The sequence below is a fragment of the Staurois parvus genome, unplaced genomic scaffold, assembly GCF_062004578.1.
Source record: "Staurois parvus isolate SC_StPar_1 unplaced genomic scaffold, SC_StPar_1.0 ptg000080l, whole genome shotgun sequence".
Classification (NCBI taxonomy): domain Eukaryota; kingdom Metazoa; phylum Chordata; class Amphibia; order Anura; family Ranidae; genus Staurois; species Staurois parvus.
In genome coordinates, this window is record NW_028317876.1 from 5,378,387 (window position 1) to 5,388,087 (window position 9,701).

Sequence of the window (9,701 nt, forward strand, 5' to 3'; positions counted from 1 at the left end):
GTTAGAGTTTATATGAGATTTTAGTGATTGGGTTTATCTATGTTTGAATATGACTACATTCAAGTACTGTGATTTTATAATTTCTTAAAATATAGAAATATTGATTGTTTAATATATACCTGTCATAACAAATGGATAGGCACTGCCATAATTATATGTTTTACAAGTTCAAATAAAGCGTGAAAAATCTGAAATTCCACCTTGTATGTTTGTTCCTGGTCAATGATACTCCTGATTAGTAATATCACCAGGATTATTCCAGGATTAGGATGACAGCCCTGCAACTTGCACCTATAAAAGTCAACAGAGACAGTTACCATTATTATTGTAAAATGTTTGGTGTAGTACATTTCCCCCATGATTAGAAGTTCAGGTTTTCCAAGTAACTGCAGTGGTACATTGGGGCAGTGCCAGGCACTTTATCGGTAAGATGTAGCCTCATAAATTGCTTTTTTATTTAGAATTAGTGTTACATAATTACATAGTAGCTAAGATTGAATAAAAACATTAGTACATCTAGTTCAGCCTGTATGGGTGTATGTGTGTGTATATTTTTATGTTTCTGTTATTTCCCATATCCCTGTATATTGCATTTGCTAAGATGCCCATATAAGAGTTTTTTTTTTTTAGATTATCAACATTCCCCGCTGACACCACAAATTATGGAAGGGGGTTCTACATCCTTATCTCTCTAACAATAAAGAACCCCCTACGCAGTTTGTGATTAAACCACTTCTCATCATTGATGGTATGGCCACATGTCTTCTTAAAGTGTTACTAAGCTCAGGACCCTGCATTCACTATATTTGGTCTCCCACAGTACACAGGACATGGAAGTGCAATTATTTTAGTAGATATAAACTGCTAAATACATTTTCTCATCAGTAGTTACAGCATTCTTGTGAATTATATCAGTGTTAAGCAGAGCACTGGTTAAAGCAGGGCTTAAAATTTCAAGCCTAGACCTACTAGCCAGGCACAAACCTTACTCTCCACCAGTTGCCCCACCCAACCTTGCCCAGGTTCCACCTCCAACCCCACCCCCTGGCCCACCCCAACCCCGCCCCCAGCCCTTCCCCCAACCTGTCCCCCTTACAGCTTATGAAATTACATTTTTCTTTAGAATAAAGAGTCCAAAATATAAAACTGTATACAGTAATGTATATCCCAGCTCCCCTGTACTCCATTATAGTGATAGGACATGTATACAGTAATGTATATCCCAGCTCCCCTGTACTCCATTATAGTGATAGGACATGTATACAGTAATGTATATCCCAGCTCCCCTGTACTCCATTATAGTGATGTGACATGTATACAGTAATGTATATCCCAGCTCCCCTGTACTCCATTATAGTGATAGGACATGTATACAGTAATGTATATCCCAGCTCCCCTGTACTCCATTATAGAGATATGACATGTATACAGTAATGTATATCCCAGCTCCCCTGTACTACATTATAGTGATGTGACATGTATACAGTATGTATATCTCAGCTCCCCTGAACTCCATTATAGAGATATGACATGTATACAGTATGTATATCTCAGCTCCCCTGAACTCCATTATAGAGATATGACATGTATACAGTATGTATATCTCAGCTCCCCTGAACTCCATTATAGAGATATGACATGTATACAGTACTTACTCCTCGAGGAACCCCACGGCGGTGGAGAGGGTGTCTCCTCTCAGCGGAGGAGAGCGGACCTCTCCTGCACCTGTCCCCTCAGTGGCGGTGCCGAAGAAGCCAGAAACCGGAACTCAGAAACCGGAAACCGGCTTCACAATGAGGCTTGGAGCGCAGCCGCTCCATCATCTGTGCTCGCCGCTAGAGAATTTCTCCTCACATTTGGTGAGCGGGCGAGCGGCTTTTTCAAGCCCTGGGTTAAAGCTTGCAGAAGGAGTTTTCGTTCTGCTCTAGGAGGATGCAGAACCCCTGACCTCTGTCTGGACAGTGTTGATTGGCCCTGTGCTGATCACATGCACTCCCCCCCCCCAAAAAAAAAACCTCTCTAGCAATACACACTAAACTGAGCATGTGCAGAATGGCTATGGGTTCAGTCTGTCTTATCAGGAGATAAGACGTGGACATTTGAACAAGAGCAGGAGCAGAGAAGACAGGATCAAACAGACATTTTACACATTTCAGAGGATTAACCCCTTAGGTTCCATAGTGGGTATAACAAGCATGCTTTACTGCATATACAGACTGATTTTATTATTGTGGGTTTTGAGTTTAGTTATAGTCACACTTTAAGTGACCTGAGACTGAACAATGCTAGTTTTAAAAAAACAGATTTACTTTAAAGCTGAACTCCATTGAACTCCAAGCAAAAAAAAAGAGAGGTTTTCCAGTGGGGTTATGCCCACACTGCAAGGGTTAATTGCTCGTTGTTGTCTAGGGGAAAGATGAAAGGAGATATATGTACCTGAGCCTCTGATTCCCCCTGCACAATACCAGTCTCTGCAGCTTTTCCACTCCCACACTTTAGCAGTCTTTTTTTTTTATAGTTATTTAGAGATGTACAAAAAGGAACAAAATATCAAACAATACAATGCTTGTGTGCCAGGAAAAGATCAACAGGCCATAGAAAAAATACTTAACAAATAAGTAAGACAGCAATGTCTGACAATACAATACTCATATCAACACAGAAAAAAAACCCAGTAGAGGGGAGGAGAAAGAAGATTAGTGGAGGAAGGGGGGAAGGATACTTAGAGGTAGGCAGGGGGAGGAAGGGAAGGGAAACCAGGAAAGGGGTCCAGCAGGGTTACGCGTAATGCAATTGCGCATAGCTACAATGGGGCAGCCAAGGCAGGGGAGTAGCTCATGTGTATTGGGAGTATTAATCAGAGAAACAAAACAGGTCTCAGTAAAACCATCTGTTCCGATGCTCTTCCAAATGCTCACGAGTGGCAGAGGTCAGCTGTTTCATGCTTTCTATGTCATTCAATCCGGCAAACCATTGGGCTAAGGTCGGGGGAGATTGTTGCTTCCACATGGCACGGATACAGGCTCTGGCTGCATTGAGTAGGTGTGAAAGCAGGGAATTATAGTATTTTTTTCCTAGATAAGGATGTCAGATTGAGGAGGACTGCTGCAGGATCATCAAACAGGGAAACGTCCATGAAGTTCTGTGTAAATTGGAGGACTTGTTGCCAAAATGGGCGGATATCAGGGCATTCCCAAAAAAATATGAAAAAAGCATGCCTGAGTGGGCTTTGCATTGCCAGCAATGATCAGACATTTGTGGGAACAGTTTGGCCAATGCCGCTGAGGTGCTGTACCACCAGGTTACGATTTTATAGGTTGTCTCCTGATATTTGCTGCACAGCGAAGATTTGTGAGCAAAGAAGATCCTATCTTTTTGTGCTTCAGAAAATGTGGTTTGTAGGTCTCTTTCCCATTTCCCAAGGAACTAGGGATCAGTGCTAGTATGTAGTGCCAATAAGTGTTGGTAAGAGGAGGATTCCACTTTTCGGATTGGTCCATCTCCCAAACATAGTTCCTCAAAATGAGTTAGGGTCCTCTGAAAGAGAGGTGGTTTGGGTAACGTGCATAGAAAATACAATAACTGGAGGGCCCTCCAGTGGTTCAGAGGGTGGGGACCAGAATTGATGAAGAGATTTAGTACTTGGTATCCAACCTGTTGTTCAAAGAAAAAAAGAAGCACACACTGTAATAGCCTCTGAGGGGCATGGTCGACAAACCCATGATCCGAATGACCTGGGTGAAACACCGGCTTCCCTATGATTGGAGTCATTGAAAAAGGGAAGCACTGCAAGGATGCGTGTTTTTACAACCTTCCGATTTCAGCAACAGTTGGAACAATCAGAGGGTGAGAAGAAAGACAGTTAGTATGTAGGACACCTGCCCAGGGTAGGCCAGACCACTACTCTAGTCAGTGAGCTGCAGTATAGTACGAGGCTGGATCCAGAACCTAGACCACCTTTCAATTTTGGTTGGAGTAAGAGGGCCCTACCAATGTGCGGTGTTCTCCTATGCCACATAAAGTTTATAAAGGATGACCGCACAGCATGGAAATAAGTCTGTGGGATTTTAATTGGCAAAGCCTGTAGTAAATAAAGAGCCGTGGCATAGCGTTCATTTTAAGCACATTACAATGTCCAAACCATGATAGGGCCAGATTACATCATTTAGTAAAATCTTGCGATAGGGAAGATAAGAAAGGCTGGAAATTATGTTTAAAGGTGGTGGTAAGATCAGTAGGAATTTTGGATGTGGTTTGTAGCCCAGCGGAATGGAAAAATTGGACGTACAGTTGCAAGAAAAAGTATGTGAACCCCTTGGGATTACGTGGAGTTTTGCATGAATTGGGCATAAAATGTGCTCTGAACGTCATCTAAGTCACAACAATAGAAGAACACAGTCTGCTGAACATAATACTACACAAACTTTAGATGTTGCCATGGTTTAATTGCACATAATATGTAAACATTCACAGTGCAGGGAGGAAAAAGTATGTGAGGCCCTAGCTTAATGACTTCTCCCAGAGCTAATTGGAGCCAGGAGTGAGCCAACCTTGACTCCAATCAGTGTGATGATATTGGATGTGTTGCTGACAGCTGTCCTGCCCTTAAAAAACACACACCTGTTTTTGGTTTACTGGTTTCAAGAAGCACTGTCTGATGTGAACCATGCCTCGCAAAAAAGAGCTCTCAGAAGACCTACGATCAAGAATTGTTGACTTGCATGAAGCTGGAAAGGGTTACAAAAGTACCCCCAAAAGCCTTGGTGTTCATGTATCCACGGTAATACAAACTGTCTACAAATGGAGAAAGTTTAGCACTGTTGCTACTCTCCCTAGGCGTGGTCGTCCTGTAAAAATCACTGCAAGAGCACAGCGCAGAATGCTGCATGAGGTAAAGAAGAATCCCAGAGTGCTAGCTAAAGACCTACAGAAATCTCCGGCACATGCTAACATTTTTGTTGACACATCTACAATAAGGAAAACATTAAACAAGAATGGAGTACATGGGAGGACACCACGGAGGAAGCCATTGCTGTCCAAAAAGAATATTGCAGCACGTTTGAAGTTTGCAAAAGAGCACCTGGATGTTCCACAGCACTACTGGCAAAATATACTGTGGACAGATGAAACCAAGATTGAGTTGTTTGGGAAGAACACACAACACTATGTGTGGAGAAAAAAAGGCACAGCACACCAACATCAAAACCTCATCCTCACTGTAAAACATGGCGGAGGGAGCATCATGGTTTGGGGCTGCTTTGCTGCCTCAGGGCCTGGATGGATTGTTGTCATTGATGGGAAAATGAATTCCAGAGTTTATCAAGACATTTTGCAGGAAAACGTATGACCATCTGTCCTCCAACTGAAGCTCCGCAGAGGATGGGTGATGCAACAGGACAATGACCCAAAGCATACAAGTAATTCAACAAAACAATGGCTGCAACAGCACAGAATACGCCTTCTGGAGTGGCCCAGTCAGAGTCCTCACCTCAACCCGATTGAAATGCTGTGGCATGACCTTAAGAGAGCGATTCACACCAGACATCCCAAGAATATTGCTACACTGAAACAGTTTTGTGAAGAGGAGTGGTCCAAAATTACTCCAGATCGTTGTGCAGGTCTGATCTGCAACTACAGGAAACGTTTTGTTGAGGTTATTGCTGCCAAAGGATGGTCAACCAGTTATTAAGTCCAAAGGTTCACATATTTTTTCCTCCCTGCACTGTGAATGTTTACATGTTATGTGCAATTAAACCATGGCAACATCTAATGTTTGTGTAGTATTATGTTCAGCAGACTGTGTTCTTCTATTGTTGTGATTTAGATGATGTTCAGAGCACATTTTATGCCCAATTCATGCAAAACTCCACGTAATCCCAAGGGGTTCACATACTTTTTCTTGCAACTGTATCTTGGAGAGGACATTATCTGTTAATGAGATGTTGAGGGCTTCTGATTTTTGCAGATTTACTTTAATTCTTGTAACAAGGAAGGTAAGGAGAGAGGGTCTGAAACGTGAAAAGAGGAGGTCATCTGCATAAGCCATGATTTTGTGATGGTAATTAGAGGCTTGCATACCTTTCACATTCGGGTTGTCACGGACCTGTTGCACAAAGAGAAGAGGTGAAAGAGTGCAACCCTGTCTAGTGCCATTGAAGACTGCAAAAGGGTCGGGGTTAAAGCCATTTACCCAAATGGTAGCCATGGGATTGGAATAAAAGGCAATAATCCAGGATAAATTTGGGGAAGGCATTCTCAAATGTTTAAGTGTTTCAAACAGGAAGGTCCAATTTACTCTACCAAATGCCTTTTCGGCATTAGTAGATAGGAGTAGTAGGGGTGTGTTTTGTTTTTTGGCGGAAGCTATATGTTCAAAGTTCTAATAGTGTTATCCTTTGCATCTCTGGATTGAATGAACTCTACTTTGTCCAAAGATATATATATATATATATATATATATATATATACAGTCATGGCCGAAATTGTTGGCACCCTTGATATTTTTCCTGAAAATCAAGTATTTCACACAAAAAAGGTATTGCATTAACACATGTTTTGCTATACACATGTTTATTCCCTTTGTATGTATTGGAACAAATATAAAACAGAGGCAGAAAAGCAAATATGACATAATGTCACACAAAACCCCAAAAATGGGCTGGACAAAAGTATTGGCACCCTTAACTTAATATTTGGTTGCACACCCTTTGGAAAACATAACTGAAATCAGTCGCTTCCTATAACCATCAATAAGCTTCTGACACCTCTCACCCGGAATTTTGGACCACTCTTCCTTTGCAAACAGCTCCAGGTCTCTCTTATTGGAAGGACACCTTTTCCCAACAGCAATTTTAAGATCTCTCCACAGGTGTTCAATGGGATTTAGATCTGGGCTCATTGCTGGCCACTTCAGAACTCTCCAGCGCTTCTTTGCCATCCATTTCTGAGTGCTTTTTGACGTATGTTTGGGGTCATTGTCCTGCTGGAAGACCCAGGATCTTGGACGCAAACCCAGCTTTCTGACACTGGGCCCTACAGTGCGACCCAAAATCCTTTGGTAATCCTCAGATTTCATGATGCCTTGCACACAGTCAAGGCACCCAGTGCCAGAGGCAGCAAAACAACCCCAAAACATCATTGAACCTCCACCATATTTTACCGTAGGTACTGTGTTTTGTTCTTTGTAGGCCTCATTCCGTTTTCGGTAAACAGTAGAATGATGTGCTTTACCGAAAAGCTCTATCTTGGTCTCATCTGTCCACAAGACGTTTTCCCAGAAGGCTTTTGGCTTACTCAAGTACATTTTGGCAAACTGTAGTCTTGCTTTTTTATGTCTCTGTGTCAGCAGTGGGGTCCTCCTGGGTCTCCTGCCATAGCGTTTCATTTCATTTAAATGTCGACGGATAGTTCGCGCTGACACTGATGCTCCCTGAGCCTGCAGGACAGCTTGAATGTCTTTGGAACATGTTTGGGGCTGCTTATCCACCATCCGGACTATTCTGCGTTGCAATCTTTCATCAATTTTCCTCATCCGTCCACGACCAGGGAGATTAGCTACAGTGCCATGGGTTGCAAACTTCTTGATAATGTTGCGCACTGTGGACAAAGGCAAATCTAGTTCTCTGGAGATGGACTTGTAACCTTGAGATTGTTGATATTTTGCCACAATTTTGGTTCTCAGGTCCTCAGACAGTTCTCGTCTCCTCTTTCTGTTGTCCATGCTTAGTGTGGCACAGACAGACACACAATGCAAAGGTTAAGTGAACGTCTCTCCTTTTTATCTGCTTTCAGGTGTGATTTCTATATTGCCCACACCTGTTACTTGCCCCAGGTGAGTTTACAGGAGCATCACATGCTTGTAACATTCTTATTTATCCGCAGTTGTGAAAGGGTGCCAATACTTTTGTCCAGCCCATTTTTGGAGGTTTGTGTGACATTATGTCGAATTTGCTTTCTTTCCTCCCTTTTTTTGTTTTGTCCCAATACACACAAAGGGAATAAACATGTGTATAGCAAAACATGTGTTAATGCAATACGTTTCGTGAGAAATACATGATTTCCTGGAGAAATATCAAGGGTGCCAACAATTTCGGCCATGACTGTATATTAGTAAACAGCTTAATGTCGCAGTTCAGAAGAGAATTGGGATGGTAACTGGCACAGAGTAGAGGCTCCTTGTCTGACTCTTTATGACAGAGATACTGGCCCTAAGTTGGTCAGAGGGACTGTTCTACCTTCCGTGATGGTGTTAAAGGCTTCCAGGAAGTGAGGACAAAGTCATAAGGTTCAGGAGCCTTCCCGGATTGCGTCGCCACTACCGCTAGCTCATCTGCTGAGATGAGTTGGCTCAAGGATTCTCATTCTTCTTGCGTAAGAACAGGGAGATTGTCAGTGATATCAGCTAAAGAGGTCTGGCGTTGGGTAATTGAGGTAGTCGAACCTATGTTGTAGAGAGAGTAATAGAATGAGCAGAAAGCATTAGCTAGCTCAGGAGTGGAATTAATTTTAGTGCCCAAGGATGCGGACAAAGCAGAAATAAAGGATCGAGGAGAGATCGCTGGGAGGTTAATGCAGGGAATGCATTAAGGTAAAAAGGACACCAAAATTCTTAGAGCAATATAGGAGCAATCCTTCTCCAAATACCTTAAAATAGGCAAAAATAAGTATGCCTTACCAACAAGGGAAAGGATCTTTATTTTAGCCACTTATTTGCACTTTGTGAACAGAGTCATATGTAACTAATTCTGATTTAAACAAATCACTAGTCAATTTTCTCTTCTCTTCAATTCACAGCACATGAAATGCAACTCGCTCTTGCACACTCAGGTTTTTATATAGTCTGCTGCTTCACAGACTGGCAATGCAGCTTCTAAGTTCAGAGGAGGATGCTGTGGGTCAGTCTGGCAATGTAAGAAAAAATGCAAATTGTTGCCAATAGTGGAAATGTGCATTGCTTACTGTCCATGAATATCCGCCTAAGTTAAAGTGGGATGATTTACCACAATCAGTTTAGATCATTCAAACCTCCGAGCCAGTACAATGTAACAGCAGGTTCTTGTTCAACCAACACTATGTAAAAGCATGTTTTTGTGTTGTTTAATTTTTTTGTTGGTTTTAGATTAATAATGATCCACGTGAATCATTTCATAATACTAATTGCCTCTTCTGCAAATTAACTTACTGCAGTATAATTTTCTTGCTCTGACTTTTCTTTATGTATTATTCATGTAAAGTGGTATCTTATGCCTAACAGCTGAAAATGTTTGTCTTAAAGTGGACCTTAACTCCAAAAAATAAGATTTGTTCTCTTTTAGAGAACATGTAGAAATGTTCCGAAGCTTTATTCTGAAAACTTACCTCTTGCTTTGAATTCCTCCTACAAAAAGTAGCAGTATACAGTACATTCTGTGCCTAGGTATCATAGCGGTATATCTGCAGTGTGAGTTTCACGAGATTGAACAATGAGCAGCTCAGTAGTTACATAACTAAATCTCATTGTAAGAGTTTAGGAGCAGAAATCTATTTATTTTCTCAGTACAGATACCGTTTAGGAACAAATGCATAGATTGCCTCCTGACATACTACCCTTTGCCACCAGACACCACTGTGCTTGTTGCAGTTGCATAGATTACATCAGACATTGAAACTATGTTGAAGATTCAAGCTGCTGTTTTCTATGAAACATTCTACTACTGTACTTA